The sequence below is a fragment of the Callithrix jacchus genome, chromosome 6 (genome assembly GCF_049354715.1).
Source record: "Callithrix jacchus isolate 240 chromosome 6, calJac240_pri, whole genome shotgun sequence".
Lineage (NCBI taxonomy): Eukaryota > Metazoa > Chordata > Mammalia > Primates > Cebidae > Callithrix > Callithrix jacchus.
The window spans coordinates 103,799,105-103,818,669 of record NC_133507.1 but is presented as its reverse complement, the minus strand read 5'-3'; positions in this window follow the sequence as shown (position 1 = coordinate 103,818,669).

Genomic DNA, 19,565 nt, shown 5'->3' with positions numbered 1-19,565 from the left:
GCCTCTTTGCAGCAGACTTCAGCAGGAGAAAGTAAGCAGCCATGGTGCATCCTGTGCAGAAAGGACTGTGGGCATCGAGGGGACACCACAGGGGAAGATTCCAGGCACATGCACGGGCATTGTGCAGACCACGTGATTCAGTACAATGTCCTCATTTGATAAAACAAGGCAGTGAGGCTTGGAGAGATGTGGTAGATTTCCATCACACAGCCAGCAGTGGCAGAAGCGGAATCCCATCCAAGGCTGCCGACTCTGATTCCACACTGTCTTTGCCAGGCTGCACTCTCCTTCAGCCCCAAACCCAGCTGGAGGGCCTGATTTGGATGGATGCAAGGCCCAGTCTTCTCTTAGCTCTGCCATTTAGTTCCACACTCTTTCCTGAAGCCCCAGAAATCCTCATCCTTGGGGACCCTTCTCTTCCCTTTTCTGCTCCAGCCCATGTGGTCACTCTCATTCCTTGGAGAGCATCAGCTTGGCTGAGACCCTAGACCTTTCCCCTCCTTGGGCCTCCATCCCAAACAATCCAAGGAGCCTGAGGTCCCCTGGGGTGAGGGGAGGCCGGGAATTCAATGTGTTCAAGGCCGACAATGCACCATCTGCACTTGGTTTACTCTACCTGGTGTTCCCATTTGACTGGTAAGAAAACTGAGGCTCAAGATTCAAACCTAGGTCCTTGTTATTTCAAAGTCAATAGGTGGGCCACAGGTCTATAAATAATGTACTAAGGTGTGTGTATAGATGTGGGCATGGGGTCACCTAGAGCTTCCAGACTCTTTTTTCCTTTTTGAGATGGAGTCTCCCTCTGTTGCCCAGGCTGGAGTGCAGTAGCACGATCTTGGCTCACTGCAGCCTCTGCCTCCTGAGGGGTTCAGGCAATTCTTCTGCCTCAGCCTCCTGAGTAGCTGGGATTACAGGCACCCACCACCATGCCCAACTAAACTTTGTATTTTTAGTAGAGACAGGGTTTCACCATGTTGGGCAGGCTGGTCTTGAACTGTGGACCTCAGGTGATCCTTAGCCTCCTAAAGGGCTAGGATTACAGGTGTGAGCCCGGCCAACCAGACTCTTTCTAATACCTCCTGACCCCAGCAGTGGGGCCCAGGGCTACCTAACATGGCAGCCCTGGTGTACCTCTCTGTTCCTAGGCCTGGTACCTGGCTCAGTAATTTTTTTTTTTTTTTTTAATGCTTGAATGCTTATCTTTATTAAAGGCTATTTCAATTGCTAAGGGTCTTTCTTGCCTTTTTCTTAGGGCAGACTTGTCTAGGCCAGACCACACTTGGTGGGGAGTTGGGAGTAGGGTTTTCTTGTGGCAAGGAATAGAAGTTCTCTAAGGCAGTCATCTGGGAAAGAAGTTAATCCTGGGGTGAGGAATTAGGGGAGTCTTATACTTGAAAGGGAGGTCCCCTTTGGACCTGGGGAGCATTGGCCTGAAGGCTCAGGTATAAGGGATGCAAGAATATCTGCTGGTGAAGGTAGAGCTGGAACCTCCTTGCTTCCCATCCTAGTTCCCATTTTATTTTATTTTAAAATTTTAATTTAATTTTTATTTTTTAAGACGAACTTTTGCTCTTATCACCTAGGCTGGAGTGCAATGGCGCGATCTCAGCTCACTGCAATTTCTGCCTCCCAGATCCAAGTGATTCTCCCTCAGCCTTCGGAGTAGCTGGGATTACAGGCATGCACCACCATACCTGGCTAACTTTGTATTTTTAGTAGACACGGGGTTCCACCATGTTGGCTAGGCTGGTATTCTGCTTACCTCAGGTGATCCTCCCACCTCGGCCTCCCAAAGTGCTGGGATTCCAGGTGTGAGCCACCTCGCCTGGCCCTATTCCCCATTTTAGTTTCAGAGAATTAAGTGGACACAGGGGTGGATTGACTGGAGCACTGAGATCGGGCTGCCATCTGTGTAAGCAGAGAGTGCTGGAGTTGGGTTAACTTTGAGCTTTGAGGGCACTTGCTCAAGCTCAGGGCTGGGCCAGCTATGCTGTGGAAAGTCAGGGATTCCATTCTCCCTTCACAACCCCACTGGAGAGAGCTCATCCAGGGGTCATTAGCCTCCATGCACCATCAACATGGTGGACATTCCAGAGGCTGAAGGAAGACCTCTGCACTTGGGAGCCAGTGGAGACGGTTTTCTGGGAAGCACTCAGAAATTACGATGGTGGGATTAGGGTAGGTGAAGAACGTATACTTTGTGAGGGGATACATTTCTGGGTAGAAGGTAGTAGGGGATTGTGTTATAATGATTTCAGCTTAGCAAGCAAGAGTACTGGCTAGGCATGGTAGCAAGCCTCCCAAGTAGCCTGTGGTCCCAGCCACCTGGGAGGCTGAGATGGGAGGATTGCTTGAGCCCAAGAGTTCAAGGTTATAGTGAGCTACGATTGCTCCTTTGCACTTCAGTCTGCCAATAGAGCGAGAGATCCTGTCTCTAAATAATAATAACAATAAAATATATAAAAATAAATTAAAATAAAGCAAGAGTGCTCCTTCTTTAGGAGTCACAGGCTTGTGGGCTCAGAGACCCATTTATCCCAGCCTGGCTCTGACTCAGGGATCAGCCAGAGTGTGTTGAATAAGTACTCACCAAGGCCAGAGGCTTGGTACTCACCAAGGGTGGTGACAAATGGCCAGAACTGTCCAGAGGCTGGAGAGGCCTGGTGTCCAAGCCCAGCTGCCAGAGCCCTCCTACTGCTGGGCTCTGAGCACTGAGATTCCTGCTCAGTGGCAGCATTTGGGAATTCAACTGGATCCCAAACGAAATGAGACACAACTTGGTACTTTCCCAGGCATCGCACAGGGACCTTGTACAACCATGGGTAAAATGAGGCACGACACCTCACAGCAGAGGCCCAAGTCCTTGGCAGAGGGCCAGTGGGAGCTAAGGCTGCAGGGAGAGCTGGGCTGCGGGGCGGTGCTGGGCTTCTTGCCCAGGCAGGACAGAGGTGGGGGAGGCCTGAGCACTTAGTCTGGGATGGAGGCTCAGTCTATGTCCCAGGACCATTAGTGAGGCAAAAGGCTGCTGAAAAATTTAGCACAGGCCCTAGTAATGCACTTTGGAGAGGAGCCTCCCCTCAGGTGCTCGTGGAGCATGGTGTGGACTGAGTCCTGGGCATAAGGCGGCCAGGGCTTGTATGCCTTTTGGAAAATGAGAGCGAGGAGCAAATAAGAAGCTGCCCCCACAGACTTCCTCAAGTGCGTGCTTGGGCAGTGAATCTGAACACTGGGGTGACTCTTGCCTGAACCCCACTAGAGTCTCAGGTCCAGGAAACCATCTTCCACCCTTACCCTGGGGTTCTGTCCTTCTGCCTTGGCCTTCCCCCTGCTCCGAAGACAGACTCCATTCCCCTGTGAGGTCACGGAGAATGAAACCCCAAAGTACAAAGCCTTGGCAGGCTGAGCACTTTGAATTGAAAGAAAATGCAAGTCCTTAGTTGCTGCCTCAGATCAAAGAATTTTCTAACCTTCCCTTGTTTCTCCTCTGCCTTCTGCCCAAGTGCAGGAAAATGGGACTCTCTCAGATTTCCTTATCTGACTAAGGACACTTCTTTCCAAAAGAAATGCAACTGTCTTAAGTACCCCTCCTTAGAAATCTCGTCAAATAACTAGGAAAGATTAACCACCCACCTGCAAGGAGAAAAGACTAAAAGCTGTCCCCAAGCCCAGACAGGCTTTTTATTTATTCTTCTGAGGGCGGCTTTGAGGGATTGCTGGGGAGATTTTATCTACGTAAGACAACCTCTGCTCACAGTGCCGTTTTGCCCCTCACTTTCCCTTCAATTGCAGTTCATTCAGTTTCCTGAGGACATTCACAGAAAGTGTCTGCCTTCTGGGTCCTTTGATTTTTCTCAAAACTATTTACTACCCCTGAAAATTACCTACCCCCATTTCCCTCTCTCCTATGAAGAGGGTGCTATTTAAAACTCAGTCATTTGGCCCTTCTGTGAGTCTCATATTTTGTACGCCCCTTTGTTTCTGTATGTTAATACATTTTATGCCCTTTTTGCCTATTAATCTCCTATTGTCCCTTCATTTCCAGTGAACAATCAGGGGGACCTAGTGGGCACTTTCCTTTTACCCTTACATTCCCCATCAGCCCCCAAAGCCCTATTTTTGAGGCAGAAGCCTTGCTGTAAGCACTCCTGGCAGAGGTCTTGCATGAGCCGAGGCGGGCGAGTGTGCTAGGGGAGGAGCTGCAAGACTGGGTGCTCCCTCAGCTGATGCCAGGGCTCGCCCTTGTGAACTGGCCGTGCTGCAGTGTGCACGGCAGCTCCTGTGTGCCAGGTGCTCCATGGACATCATCTCTCACGTCTTTAGTTCCCTTGCAGGAAGCCCCTTCATATGCTCGTTTCTCAGTTGAGAACACGAATCCTTTAGTGATAAGAACTGCAGGCAGGCTGGGCACGGTAGCTCATGCCTGCAATCCCAGCACTTTGGGAGGCTGAGGTGAGAGGATCACCTGCGGTCAGGAATTCGAGACCAGCCTGGCCAACATGGTGAAAAACTGTCTCTACCAAAAATGCAAAAATTAGCCAGGCATGGTGGCAGGTGCCTATAATCTCAGCTACTTGTGAGGCTAAGGGAGCAGAATAGCTTGAATCTGGCAGTCAGAGGTTGCAGTGAGCTGAGATTGTTCCATTGCACTCCAGCCTGGGCAACAATAGTAAAATTCCATCTCAAAAAACAAAAAACAAAAAACACTGAAGGCGGTTGCATGATGCATGGTGCTTTATGAATAGTCAAGCTGAATGCAAACCCAGCCTCAACTTCTTTCCTGCTGTAGCACTTGAATCGTGATGTTTCTTCCAGGCTCAAGAGCTCTCCTTTTGGTTGGCAAAAATACATATTCATGTATTCAAGTCTTTGGTGGGTTCTTCATTTGTCAAATGAGTATAAGGCAATGCTTTTCAAGCTTTTCCACATTGCACACCTAACCCCATAGACACATAACCAAATAGAGGTTATACACTCGTGATTGAAGCAAAAGTGTTATGAGACGAAACTTACCCTGAGGACATGTGATAAGATCTGATATTTTAAAATTTTATTCTTTTTCATTAAAGAAAGGGCTTGTTGATCCTATCCTCTAATAAAGCGGAAAGCCAACGTTTGCAAACACTGGCAGGTGGCTGCATGTCAGGGTGGTCACTGTGGTGGTGGGTTGGTCGTAGCCTTTTGGGCTTCATCAGCTGGAGCCTGTGTAAGTGAGGAACATAGACGGAGATTGTCCCAGCCACACACCTGCTCTGACATGTACCCTGAGGGCATGGTAGGGTCAGAAGCATCCACTCTGTATTCTGCAAGGACACGGGATTTCCTACAAGGCCCGGATGCCTTTGACTTAGTCACCCTCTCTGTTCCTAGTTCCTCCTCTGAGCACTGAGAGGGTTGTCGCCTATAACATCCATGGGCCTTTCCTGCTGGACCTTCTGGGATGGTTCCAAGTTGAACTTGATTTCCTTCTCCCTTAACCTTCCCCACTATTCTTCCTGGCCTATAAAATCCTGTCCAGTTAGAGGCCAGAGCCATGGGTGGACAAGCCACTGGAGGCTGAGGGGGGTGTCAATGAAACCAAGTTGGCAAAAATTATGACATGTGAGCCCAGTGATGGCTGGGAGCACCTCTAAGCCATCTGAGAGAAATCCCCTTTCTTGTTTCTCTCTACCCTTGTGTTATCTCCTCCTCATTCCATGTTAGATGCTCTCTCCCCTACTCGGGATCTCACTCAGCATCTGGAAAGCACTTCTTGGCTGGAGCCCTGAACCCTCCTGCCTCGTCTGGCTCAGGACCCAATCCCCAGGATAGGTGTCTTCGCCTGGCATCCCACTGAGAGCAGAGCCACAGCCTGGGCATGTGTGCCTGCCTGCACGCAGTTTATTTGGGAGAGAGGCTCAGGAAGCAGAGTGAGGGACTGAGGGAGTGAAGTGGAGGAAGGGAAGTCAAATCAAGGTGTGCTGTTGAGTTGATCTCCATCCCACTGGAAGCTTCTGGGGAGTGTGTCTGCCCCTACCTCCCCTCCCTGCACCCCATACATCTACCTCATGGCTGAGGGTTGCTGCAGGAGTCCTTGACAGTCCCGCACTCCTGAGCTGTGCATGCCTGTGGGACTGGGCTTCTCAGGTGACTGATGTCACAGTGTCAAAGAGGCCCTGGGGCTGCAGGAGAATACAAGCCTGCAGGGGGCGTTCTGGGCAATGCTGTGGTCAGAGGGTGGCTGAGGGGTGTGAGATGAGCACAAGAGGCATCTGATATAGCCAGGGCAGCCCCAGTGGGGCCACACAATCCAGACACTGACTCACATGCACCTGGTGAGTGTGGGCACAGTCTCTGCCCTCAGTCACATCATTATCTAGCTAGGGAAAAAGAACGGATGTGCCAAACAATTGGTGAGGCCACAGGACCTTACATAATCCAGTTTCACAGCCTCTTTGCAATGGATGAGGAGGTCAGAGCTGGAAAGAACTTCAAGGATCCTCTTGTTAATTCTGGTCCAACCTTCTCACTTAGAGATGAGAAAATTAAGGTTCATTTATGCATTTGTTCAATGATTATGTCCATTTTATAGAGTGAAAAGGAAGAGAGGGCAGGTGACTTCCCAAGGTGGCCCACATGTTGAGTGATTCACCATTACATCCTAGAGGGGGTGGGTGAGAGTGGACGGGGCAGATACAGGGTGGGGAAGGTCAGCTTTCAACACCTCCTCTGACTTTTGGTGCAGGGGAGGGGCGGGTGCAGGGAGTCCTTGTTATTTTGGATACATCCGGGAAGACCTCCGGACCTTTGCTAGAGTCTTTGCCCATGTCCTGTAATTATTAATGGCTATTGATTGGCAAATAGAAGCTTAAATGCAGAAAGTGAGGGCTCCCTTTAAAGAACAAGCATATATTCTTGTAGAATTTGGATTCCCGCAGTGATATGAATACTCCTTCCCTTCCTTACCTGCACTTCTGGTTTTATCTCCTTAACCATGGGCACTCTATCTTTCTTCTCTCTGGGTCTCGGTTTCCCATTGTATGTAACCCTCCTAGTTTCTTGCATAGATGCATGTTTCATGGTCAACTGACTGGTTGAATGCATGGGCGAGCTCACAGAACCACCCATGGAAACAGCCTCAGAAATAATCTTATCCAGTATCCTCTAATAAAGATGGGGAAATTGAGGCATACAGAGAGGAAATACAGATTGCTTTCTAAATACCCACAGCAAATGAAGGAGGCAGATGCTCAGCTAATACCAGGTAACAAGTGTCATAGCAGAGGTGTGTACCAGGAACAGAGGCATCCACGGTAGAGATATGGTGAAAACTGTTCACACTGCTTTGGACAGTGAGAACTGAGTTAAAAAACAGTCTTCAATTCCCCAGATGCCATGGAGGGTCTGCCAGCATCGTGCTCCCTCCATCCTTCCTTTCAGCCTGCAATGATCATCAGCGTTCTGCCCACAACAGACTTGGACTCTGCCTGCCTGGAGCAGGGCACTGGCCCCTCTCAGAATCTAGGGAGGCTTCCGGGAAACCGGCAGAACCCACAGGCCGCTGGAAAGACAGCTGAGGTCATAGAGCAGAGACTGCCATGACACTGTGGCCATTGCTGCGTACACCAGGTACCATCACTGGCCCTGCTGACTTTGCTGCTGGGGGTAGGGATGCCAATTTGGCCAGGAGAAGATTTTATTATTCTATTTAATTATATAATATATATATTCCGTTATTTTATGTCATTTATTTTAGAGACAGGGTCTTGCTTTGTCACCCTGATCTGTGACACCTCACCCTGACATGCAGTGTTTGCAAACATTGGCTTTCAGCTTTATTAGAGGGTAGGATCAACAAGCAATTTCTTTAATGAAAAAGAAAAAATTTAAAAATTTCAGATCTTATCACATGTCCCCAGGGTAAGTTTTGTCTCGTAACACTTTTGCTTCAATCATGAATGTATAATCTCTATTTGACTATGTGTATATGGGGCTTGGTGTGCAATTGCTGGGGTGTAGGAGTGAAATCATAGCTCATTGCAGCCTTGACCCTGTGGGCCAGTGATCCTCCCACCTGGGTTGCTGGGACTATAGGCATGCTATAAGATGGCTGGTTATTGTTATTATTATTATTATTATTATTATTATTATTACTTTCGTGGAGATGAAGGTCTTGCTATTTTGTCCAGACTGGTCTCAAATTCCTGGCCTCAGACAGTCCTCCTGCCTTAGTCCTCAAAGTGTTGGGATTACAGGCATGAGCCACTGTGTCCAGCCCCCAGAAGGACTTCTGGCTGGCCCTGCTTCTAGGTGTCATTCACCGCAGACCCAAACCCCTGGTGGGAGCATCTGACTGTCTGAACTTGAGGCATCTGCCTGCCTCTAGCTGCCCAGGCCAAGAAGAGTAGGTTGGAGCCTTTTAAGCTTTCCTTAAGGAGGTAGGGCCTAGCCTTCCCTAAGACTCACCCACTGGCCAGTTCCTGAAATGTGGGGAGGTGGATCAGATGCTGGATCCAACCTAATGTGTATTCTGTACCTTCCTGGCCCCCTGTACCTACCCTGTGCAGGATGCGGACCTGACTTCAAAGCTGCTTTCTGATATCTTCACTGACATCAGAAAGCAGCTTGAGACTGAGTACCCAGGAGACGCCAGCCCAGCCCAGGGTAACTTCTTTCATTCCAAGGATGCCAGAGAGGTGAGGACAGCTGTGCATCCCACCTAAACAGCCTGCAGTGAGCAATCAAGGACCCCAAGACCACAGGGGACCTGAACAATAAGTTTAGTCCCATCCCTCCTGCTCTTTCCGTAAGCTGCACTCAAGAAGGAACCATATGCTCCAGAATGTCCACCACTGCTAAACAGAGCTCCATTAAGGTGCTAGACTATGGTATAGACCAGTGCTTCTCAAATTACAAAGCTTGTAGAACTCTTCTGGGACTTGTATCCAAATGCAAATTCTAATTCAGTGGTTCTGAGATGGGGCCAGAGGGTCTGCATTTCCAAGTTTCCAGGCCATGCTGCTGATCTTAGACCACCCTTTGAAAAATAATTATTGTTGGCCGGGTATGGTGGCTCACACTTGTAATCCCAGCACTTTGGGAGGTCAAGGTGGGCAGATTGCTTAAGGTCAGGAGTTTGAGATCAGCCTGGGCAACATGGTAAAACCCCGTGTCCACTAAAAATGCAAAAATTAGCCAGGTATGGTGGTGGGTGCCTGCCCAGCTATGTGGGAGGCTGAGGCAGGAGAATTGCTTAAACTGGGGAAGGGGAGGTTGCAGTGAGCCAAGATCTGGGCAACAGAGCAAGACTCTGTCTCAAAAAAAAATTATTATTATTTTTAATAGAGACAGAATCTCATTATGTTGCCTGCAGTGGTCTCAAACTCCTGGCCTCAAGTGATCTTTCCACCTTTGCGAGAGCCACTGTGCCTGGCTCTTGCAGACCCTTTGAGTAGCGAAGGTGTACTCAGGGAGCGCTGTGGGAGATCAGCAAGGGATGTGAGCAGGGCTGACGCTGAAGTAGGGAGGCAGAAGCAGGGACTGGCCACCAGCCCCCTCTCTCCCTTCTCCCCTTTGTCTTCCACACACAGCCTCTTGTCCAGCCACTCCCTCTCCTTGGAAGGGCCTTCCCAGCCTCTTCTTTACTGACAAAGTGCTGGGAAGCCCTCTCAACTGGCCACGGCTCTTAGCACAGACCACCCCTTTTTTCAGGCCATCACCATGTCTTGGAATCTCCCACTGCCAGAGCCTCAGCGACACTGTCCTTAGACCCAGGCGAGGGTGTCTGTTACCGGCCTGCACTTTGGAAGGCCTTGCTGTCCTTCACTGGCTATCTCCTTCTCCAGGGCCTGAGGGATCTGTAGAATCCGGGGAACCTGTGAACTCGAAGCCTGGGCTCTCCCTTCTAGATCTTCATCTGGCTGTACTCCACCTGGGATTTTCTGCCCAAGTGGCATCAAGATTGCTTCCAGGCCTTACTGGGACCCTTGGCTAGGTCCTTCCTCTTGCAGGTGAGCAGAGGCACAGGGCCCAGAGGCTTTGTGTAAGGCTTGAGAGGAGCTAAGGGCACTGACTGTGGAAAGGGTCCAAGTGCAAGGAGCTTTGAGGCTATGAGGGCTGAAGGGTCTCCATGTGTGTGCAAGCCCCACATGGGGTGGGACAGGGCAGGGGTGGGAAGAGGAGGGAGCCGGGCCATAGGCCAAGGCTTGGCTCTCTTATGACAGCATGTTCCAGTGTGAAACCCAAGGTGTCTGAGAATTCTAAATTCTAACTCTCTCCCACTTACATCCTTGCCTCAGTCTTCTCAAATGTCAGGGTATATCTGTCCCATCCCTGTGCAGTGCCACCATTCTCTGTGCAGTGCCATCACTCCCTGTGCAGTGCCCCTACTCCCTGTGCAGTGGCCCCAGTCTCTGTGCAGGGCCACCAATCTCTGTGCAGTGCCACCAGTCCCTGTGCAGTGCCACCAGTCCCTGTGCAGTGTCACTAATCTGTGTGCAGTGCCACCAGTCCCTGTGTAGTGCCACTAATCTGTGTGCAGTGCCACCAGTCCCTGTGTAGTGCCACTAATCTGTGTGCAGTGCCACCAGTCCCTGTTCAGGGTCACCAGTCTCTGTGCAGTGTCACCAGTCTCTGTGTAGTTCCACCAGTCCCTGTTCCGGGTCACCAGTCTCTGTGCAGTGTCACCAGTCTCTGTGCTGTGTCACCAGTCCCTGTGCAGTGCTACCAATCTCTGTACAGGGCCACCAGTCTCTGTGCAGGGTCACCAGTCTCTGTGCAGTGCCACCGCTCCCTATTCAGTGCCACTACTCCCTGTGCAGTGCCACCAGTACCTGTGAAGGGTTATGACTCCTTATGCAAGGCCACAACTCACAAGTCCCTATGCAGGAGCACCTCTTTTTGTGCAGGGCTACCCTCCCCGTGCAGTGCCACCAGTCCTATACAGGGCTGCCACCCCTCATGTACAGGGACATAGGTACCCATGCAGGGCTGCCAATCCTTGTACAGGGCTGTCTGCAGTGCCACCAGTCCCGTGCAGGACCCCCACTCCTTGTGTACTTCTATTGCTCGATGTGCATGTCCCCCACTCCCTGTGCAGAGCCACCACTCCCAGTGTACTGCCACCACTCTGTGGGTGCAGCTGTCCACCTGGCTGCCTGTGAGGTCAGCCCGTTCTCCCTGTCTCCCCAGTGCCTGTGCAAGTGTGTAGGACAAAGTTGATGCCCAGTGAATTTTTTTGTATGCCTGAAAGAGGAAAGTCTGGTAGGTTGGATCCTACTTAAGCCAGTTACAGCAAGGCTTGCTTTATAAAGAGCTTCCAGTGAGAAACGATGTTGAAACAATATTCAGTCTAAGACTTTAACCTTGCGATTCTCCATTGGCAGAATGTCAGATACTAAGGCACCTCGCTGGGTGGATGGGGATCTTATTATTATTATTATTATTATTATTATTATTATTATTATTATTTTTGAGACAGAGTTTCACTCTTGTTACCCAGGCTGGAGTGCAATGGCGCAATCTCGGCTCACCGCAACCTCCGCCCCCTGGGTTCAGGCAATTCTCCTGCCTCAGCCTCCTGAGTAGCTGGGATTACAGGCACGCACCACCATGCCCAGCTAATTTTTTGTAATTTTTAGTAGAGACGGGGTTTCACCATGTTGACCAGGATGGTCTCGATCTGTTGACCTCATGATCCACCCGCCTCGGCCTCCCAAAGTGCTGGGATTACAGGCTTGAGCCACCGCGCCCGGCCGGATCTTATTATTTTTAAAAACAAATATTAAAATTGAGTATTTGATTAAGCGTAAGTAATACATACACATGATACAATTCAAAATTGTGCGATACGAGAAGCATTTCCCTACTCTCGTCTCCCAGCCCCCATGGTCCCTTCCTTGAAGGCAACTCATGGGACCCGCTCATGGATCCTTCCAGAGCTGGTCTATGCTATATACGACGCTTACAAATGGTAGTAAATGATGCACACCGCTCTGCACCTTGATTCTCCCTTCTTAGCAATATATTTTGGGGATTGTTCCGTATCAGAACATGTAGAACTTTCATTCTTTTTGATGGCTGCAGAACATTCTTGATTTCCCCAGTTCCTCTGATGAAGAGTTAGATGGCTTTCATGCAGTGCTTTTTACAAACCTTGTATATGGGGGTTTTGTACATATATGTGAGTATATGTGCAGGATTAATTCCTAGGAGAATTCCTGGGTCAAACAGCATGCACATTTATTAATAAAATGTCTATAGGTATTCCCAAATTGCTCTTGATAGAGGCTGTATGAAACTGCACTCCCAATAGCGGCATGTGAGAATGGGGACATTTGTTCCACGAAGGGGCATGTGTAATAGGCTTAGGGGCTAAAAGGGTGCAAATAAGTTTCCCAGGGCTCATCAGAACCCACCAACATGGCATTGCCCAGTGCTTGGGCTGGAAGATATTTCACAGTTCTCTGACTGTGTTATAAATGCTAGCTTTCTGAATGCAACTGTTTTGCCAGGGCTTTTCCTTCCTGATGGTAGAATTGGTCTCAAGGGCTTCTGCTAGCCCTTGGGGCCATGGCTGTCAGGGTGAAGGAGAGAGAGCAGGAACTTTCCTCTGGCCATGCACTGCCTTGCATTTAGAGCTGATTGGCCCCATTCCATGCTCATTGCTCAGCCAACAGGAAATGGCAGTGGCCTAAATAGATTAGTCTAAAACAAGCACTCCTTCACTTGCTCACCAGCCTCAACCATCAGGCCATCCGTCTGTTCATCCACCCATCCATCCATCCCTCCATCCACCCATCCATCCATCTATCCATCCACCCATCCATCCTTTCTTTCATTCAACATTTATGAGCACTGGTTCATGTGTGCTTGGAGAGCTTTGAGGTGACCGCAAAGAGGAAGGGATAGAGAAGTGCAAACAACGTGGTTGCACTTCGATGGTGCATGTGCTGATGTAGGGGAATGTTGATTATGATAGGTCCCGTTTATTGAGACCTACTGGGTCCTGGGCCCTTGATAGGCACCACTTCTTCCCTAAAGAGATCAGGGTCTCCCAGGGAGGAAGGAAGGACAGTCATGAAAAACCAGCATCAGGGAAATGCCCTCCCTGTTGTAGGAACATTGGAGAAAGGGATTAGTTCTTGCTAGGGGTGAAGGAATGTCACATTATTTTATTTTCCTTAAATCAAATTAAACTGGCTGCGAGTTTCTATTTGTCAAGATAGATGAGAAATCTGTATCTTTCAGGTTTTGGGCAGGACTCATGCAGGGTGAACATTCAGGGAGGAGCCCTCTGGTCTTCTCCCATCATTGCATACTCTGATAAGTTCCTATTCTAGTAGGTGTGTCGCTCTGCTTCCAGGCCAGGCTGCAGCTTGGGGTCTTCACTAAGGAGCCTCAGGATCTGATGTCAGCCCCTTTAGGAACCTCCCATATGAGGTTGGCTATCTGCTTAGGAAGTGATTCAGGGGACGGCATGGGTTCCTGCCCTTCTAGAGACCCTCCAAAATCTCTAAACTTTAATTTCTAGGCCCTGGGGAAGACTTCAAATGTTTATTTCTTTGGATCTCAACCTTCCCAAATATTAGTGTCCTTTCCTTCTGGGGAAATCCAGCTCTATTAGCTTTAATCAGCTCAGACCTTTGAAAACAAAGAGCTTCGATGGGTGCCTTGGCAACTTGTGATTTTGGCTGACAGAGCAACACGGAATGGGGAAGAACATGAGGAGCCAATGGCTTGATACCTTCTTGGTAACAGGAGGTAAAAACATCTCCAGTAGCATAGGGGACATTGCTCTGATCCTCTCATATCCCTTCTGCAGTGCCTGTGCGCCCATCACTGGGCTCTGGGTGCTTTGTGGCCCCATCACCTGTGACCCTCTTAGGCGGCTGGCCTTTGAGGGGGTACCACTATGCTGAATGCATGCACAGATGGCAAGAGTGCTGGAAGCTGGTGTCCTCCTGGGGCAGCCCTGAAACAATGGCTGACTGGGGCCGGAGTGGAGAACCCAGCTCCTTTGCTTGAAGTCAGTGTAATTTATGTCAAGTTGAGGCTGGGACTTTGCCTGGAGTGCGATTTTCTTAGTTTCTTCCCTCCCACTCTGGTTCCCTTATCTGGTTCTCCTGGGCACATCCTTCATCAGCCACATAAATGCTCATCTCAGGGTCTGCTTCAGGGGAACCCGCCTTAGGGTATGCAGTGAAGGAAAAACACATGTTACTGTTAACTTGTGATGCTCCTCTAGTGAATGCAATGAATATGTGGTTTCAAAGCAGTTTTCCAGCAGAAGGGGCCTGAGTCCACCCAAGCTCCTTTGTCTCAGCTGCATAGACCAAGCAGAAGCAGCTTCCCAGAGCACAGGTGAGAAAAATGTGATGGCTTGAGCTGACCACAAACTCAGGGAGACCCTGATGGGGCTGAGCTGCCTTAAGCGAACGCCATCGTAGTGGGAGAGGCGTGCTAGCAAAGCCCAGGTTCAGAATCAGGGAAATGAAATCCCACTTAACCCTCCAAGGCCATATGTCCCTGAGGTTGTGGGTTTACTGGGGGCTGTAGTTAAAGAGGGACATTCACAATCTGGATGGAGCCTCCTAGGTGACCTTGTCCAGGATGGTGAAGGGACCGGAAGCCAAGGTGTGTGGCCCAGAGCAGCTTGTTCTCTAGAGGCCAGGACGGGGACTTGGTCTTCCTGAGGGAAATGAGGAAGGCTTGATGGAATAAGTAAGGTAGGCACTGAGTTTTGCAGGGTGAAAGGTGTGCCAGGGAGAAGAAAGGGTAGAGAAAGCTTTTTACTTGCTGTGTCATCTTGGGCAAGCCATTTTACCTCTTTAAGCCTCATGCTCCATTTATGTAAGATGGGGGCAATAGTTTTATTCTTTCTTTCTTTCTCTGATGGAGTCTCTCTCTGTTGCCCAGGCTGGAGTGCAGTGGCGTGATGTCGGCTCACTGCAACATCTGCCTCCCAGGTTCAAGCAATTCTCCTGTCTCAGCCTCCCAAGTAGCTGGGATTAGAGGCACACACCACCACACCCAGCTAGTTTTTGTATTTTTAGTAGAGATAGGGTTTCACCATGTTGGCCAGGATGGTCTTGAACTCCTGACCTCAAGTTATCCATCTGCCTTGGCCTCCCAGTGCTGAGATTACAGGCATGAGCCACTGTGCCTGGCCAGTATTACTTAATTCGTAGGGTTATTGTGAAGATTAAGTAAGCTAGAATGTGAAGAGCTAAGCACACAGCTTGGCACGCAGCAATTGCAGAGATAATATTAGCCATTGCTGGCGTATTTGTATGAGGAGGAGCCGAAGGAACTAAAGGTTGTTTACTTGAAAAACACCTACATGTAGGTCAATACCCAGGTGAAATAGGAAGATTTGATTACTTTCTATTTGGGGGAAGTCTCATTACTTCCCTCATCTTTGACTTGGCCAGTCACGACTTTGGGGATCCCTGTCTGTGCTGTCATAAACACTGTGACATGTTGCCCAGGTCCCCATCTGCACACAGGCACTCATATCCCTGGCTGCTGCGATGGCTACAACCCTCTCTGGGAATTGCCTTCCAGTGAAGGCAGACATATTGCTCAAGCTCACTCACGCCCTCTCTGGGAGCAGCCCACATTCTAGTGGATGGGACTGGGGTAGAGACCCGTCCTCTTGCCTCCATTTGATACAACTCTGAAAGACCATCATTTCAGAGCTTCTGATGGGTTCTTCTGAGACCTCCATTTGGGCTGCACATTGGTTTAACTTCTACCTCTGCCCACTTTCGCTCTGTCATTCCTTTGCACGTGACAACTCCCTGCATGCAAACCCGTCCTGATGCATTTTCTCCATGTCTGTCTGTTGACTTGTTTGCTCCCACCAATAAAACTGGAGAACTTCTTGAGGGCAGGGGCCCACTGTCTCCAGCACCTAGCATAGAATGACGGAATGCAAGGGTAGTCCAGAGGAGAAAGTGCCTGGATACAAGGAGCGGCTTCCAGGGGAAGGCGGATTCTGCGCTGCGGCAGTGCTAGCCCTGTGTGTACCTGCTTGACTGGCTAGCTAACACAGAGGGCTGGACTTGTGTGAAGGGCTCCAGGACATGTATCCATCAGGTGTCTGTAGGCTCTTAGAGAGGTGCAATCATGCACTCTCGAGGCACTCTAAAGGACACCTCCTAAGCTTCAGTGAGGACATGAATGCACAAGGAGAGAAGTCTGGGCAGCTGATTCCAGCAGCGCAGGATCCGGGAGGGCGGCAGGAGGCAAACCTGACCCTAAAGCCTCCAGCTGAGAGGGCAGGAAGACTGAGGCCCAGTGATCTATGGTGCAGCCTCTGGTAGAGGGAGTGTGGGGAGGATGGTGAAACCTTTGCAAACACACGTGTAGCTGAGAAGTTAGGGACAGCTGGACACACAGATTTGGCATGTGTAGGGATAGAGATAAGAGTGAAAACCATAGGAATCCAACTGGAAAATGTGGAGTGAGAGGAGAGGAAGGCTGAAGATACAATTGGAGGTGTGGGGAGACGGCAAGAGAGACCAGGGAGGAAAGCTGAGGAGGTCAGGAAGGTGTGAGACAGGGAGGGAAGTGGCTTCAAATATTGCCTGCAGATCAAGGATGCTGAGGACAAATGAAGCCATTGTCCTTGGCTCTGGGAGGCCCCTGGTGACCTCATGGGGTTGGCTAGGGCAGTCATTGAGAGTGCAAGTTTTACAATCTGATCTGGGTTTGGGCTGTAAATCCTGTGTGGCCTCAGAGGAGTCCTTTAACCTCTCTGGTCTCTGTGGTTGCTGCAGGGACTAAAGGACACAATACTCAGGAAAGTGCTTGGCACAGCATTTTTCAGCTTGCTCTGGGGAGTATCAGACACCTGCAACAGGTGTGACTGCAGGGAAAAGCCCCATGCAGGTGAGGGAAAGGGGCCGGAGGGAGAAGGGCTTTGTAAGGCAGGGGCCACTATGTTGGGTCTGCTACCAAGGGGGAAGCTCAGGAGTGCACAGGGCAGATTTGAATGTGGGAAGGGGAAAGTTTCTGCTGGAGGCAGTGGCCCATGCCCAGGCGCATGGAGGGGAGAGTCTGAAAGCCTCCTGGGACCCTCCAGGCTTGGGGAGGCGGGGCCCCGCATTGGCAGTGGCATGAACCATTTCCCCTCATCATGGGTCTGCTCATGGCTGTGAAACATGGGATGACACTAGATTTGGTCATTAAGTAAATAGGATAAAGAAATAATTGGAAGATGGATACCTGCCTGGAAGGAGTAGAATTGTTCCCGGGGCTATTGTCGGCATCCTGCTCTCTGAGTAATCTGCCAGCCAGGCAAGGAATGACATCAGGCTTAGGGCTGCTGAGAAACTTACACTTGAAAAGAGCTCAAAATTATCCATGACAGTGGAAAAACCTTTGTCTCCTGAACAGAGAGAGGAAAAAGACCCTGAATGTTCTCTGGGGCAGGAGGGGAGGGAAGACAGGAAGACAGGGGAGCATCCAGGTCCTGCCAGGGTTGGAGATGATGAGGCTGGTCCTCAGGCAGTGGGACACTGGAGGAGGGGGAATGTGTGAGGACCACATGCTTTTGCCTGCAAGAGCATCCCCCCATGTCTTGGCCTCTGCAATTTATATCCTCCCATTCAACCTCAGCACACCCACCACCAAACCAAGCTCCTCCTTGGGCCCTGATGGGCAGAAGGTTGGAGTGATGATTATCCAAGACAGAACTCTGGGGTGAAGAACTGGTTTTCTGGTGGAGGGGGTGAGGGGAGGATGGAAGGAGCCACCCCTTCCCTATCCTCGCAAATCCTTTAGCAAAAAATCCGTAGCATTGAATCAAAATGCCAATCAGATGTGCCCCTCTGCAGCTTCAGGCCTGGACTCTGACCTCAGCGCCAACCCCCACCCCACAGGCATTCAGCCTAAGCTTCCATTCTGCACCCTCCCTACCCAGGATTGCACAATGCATCAAAGCAGAAGCTGCGCTTTCACCTTTCCTCATGACTTCTTGTCTGCAAGCTGTATTAGGTGCCTGCTGGTGTTTAAAACATTTTCTATTTCTCTAAAAAAAACAAGTTATGGCACCCCAAAATGAAGCCTCCCAAGTTCAGCCAAACATGTGAGATTGCACCTCAGTTTCTCCACTGTAGAGGAGTACATGTCCCAAAGGCTTGTGGGTGTCTATGGCATTGCACTGGCTTAAGTCACTTGTTCAAAATACAGGTGCCTGGGCCTCCCCCCAGAGCCACAGAACCAAATGCCCAGAATCAATAACTTTCTTTAAATAACTGAATGCTTGACTTGAAGGGAAAACTCTCTATTTAAAGTGCTGTATCCCTCCCTAAAGACAAATCATCCTACATGAAACAGCTACATGCAAAAGGAATTATAACAGTGTCCTTGGTTTTACAAAAAATGAAAACCGTTGCAATTCTCCAAACATGATAAGGAAGTATTATTATTTTTTTTGTTGTTAAACATTGAGAGCAAAACAATTTACTAGAAGATAGAGATGCAAGTTGAGTAAGCCAGCCAGTAAAAGGGAAAGGAGGAATTTTTACAGAGTCAGTTTTTCCTCACCCCATCTGCATTTCACATCTATTAAAACATATCACTGGTCATGTAACTAAAAAATAAAAGCAATATGCTTGTGCACACACATTAGTGGCCTTATATAGGTTAGTGAGATGAAAGGACAGAGAAAGCTATGCTGGAGTCATCGGGCTGTAGTGGCGCCCTCTTGTGAGCTGCTGGAACACATCTAGTCAGCATCTGTGGCTCATGGTAGGTGCTACTGAATGCTGTCTGCTTCTTAGTGGAAACCTTACCATAGGACCATACTGCCCTGCTCCTTTCCCATTAACACACAAATTGTTCTCAGACCCTACATTTTCCCTTGGTTTCTCATGGACTATGGCCAGTGCTGGGGTGTCCACAGCCACCCCCACAAAATAAGTGCCTGTTCCACCCAGGGGAATAGAGGGGTAGCCTCAGTAAAAATCTGCCTGCCTCCCTTTCTTTTCCTCCTTCCCTTTCTCCTTCCTCCCTCCCTCCCTCCCTCCCTCCCTCCCTCCCTCCCTCCCTCCCTCCCTCCCTCCTTCCTTCCTTCCTTCCTTCCTTCCTTCCTTCCTTCCTTCCTTCCTTCCTTCCTTCCATCTCCTGAAGCTTGTTGCTTTCTTCCTCTTTAGTTCCAGGCTGCTGAAGCAATGGCCCTGATGTTGCTAACGCAACAGTGGATCTGTGCTATTCTACCCACTGAAGCCACCTCTCTCTCTCTTTTTCTCTTGGTGACAGGGTCTCTCTCTGTCACCCAGGCTGGAGTGCAGTGGTGTGATCATAGCTCACTGCAGCCTCAAACTCTTGGGCTCAATCAATCCTCCCACCTTAGCCTCCTGAGAAGCTGGGACTACAAGCATGTGCTACCACTCCTGGCTAATTTTTGTATCTTCTGTAGAGATGGAGCCTCTCTATCTTGTCCAGGCTGGTCTCAAACTCCTAGGCTGAAGCTACCCTCCTGCTTCAGCCTCTCAAAGTGCAGGGCTTATAGGTGTGAATCACTGTGCCCCACCAGAAGTTTTAGATTTTTTGAACTGTGTTCTGAACAATTAATATGTGGA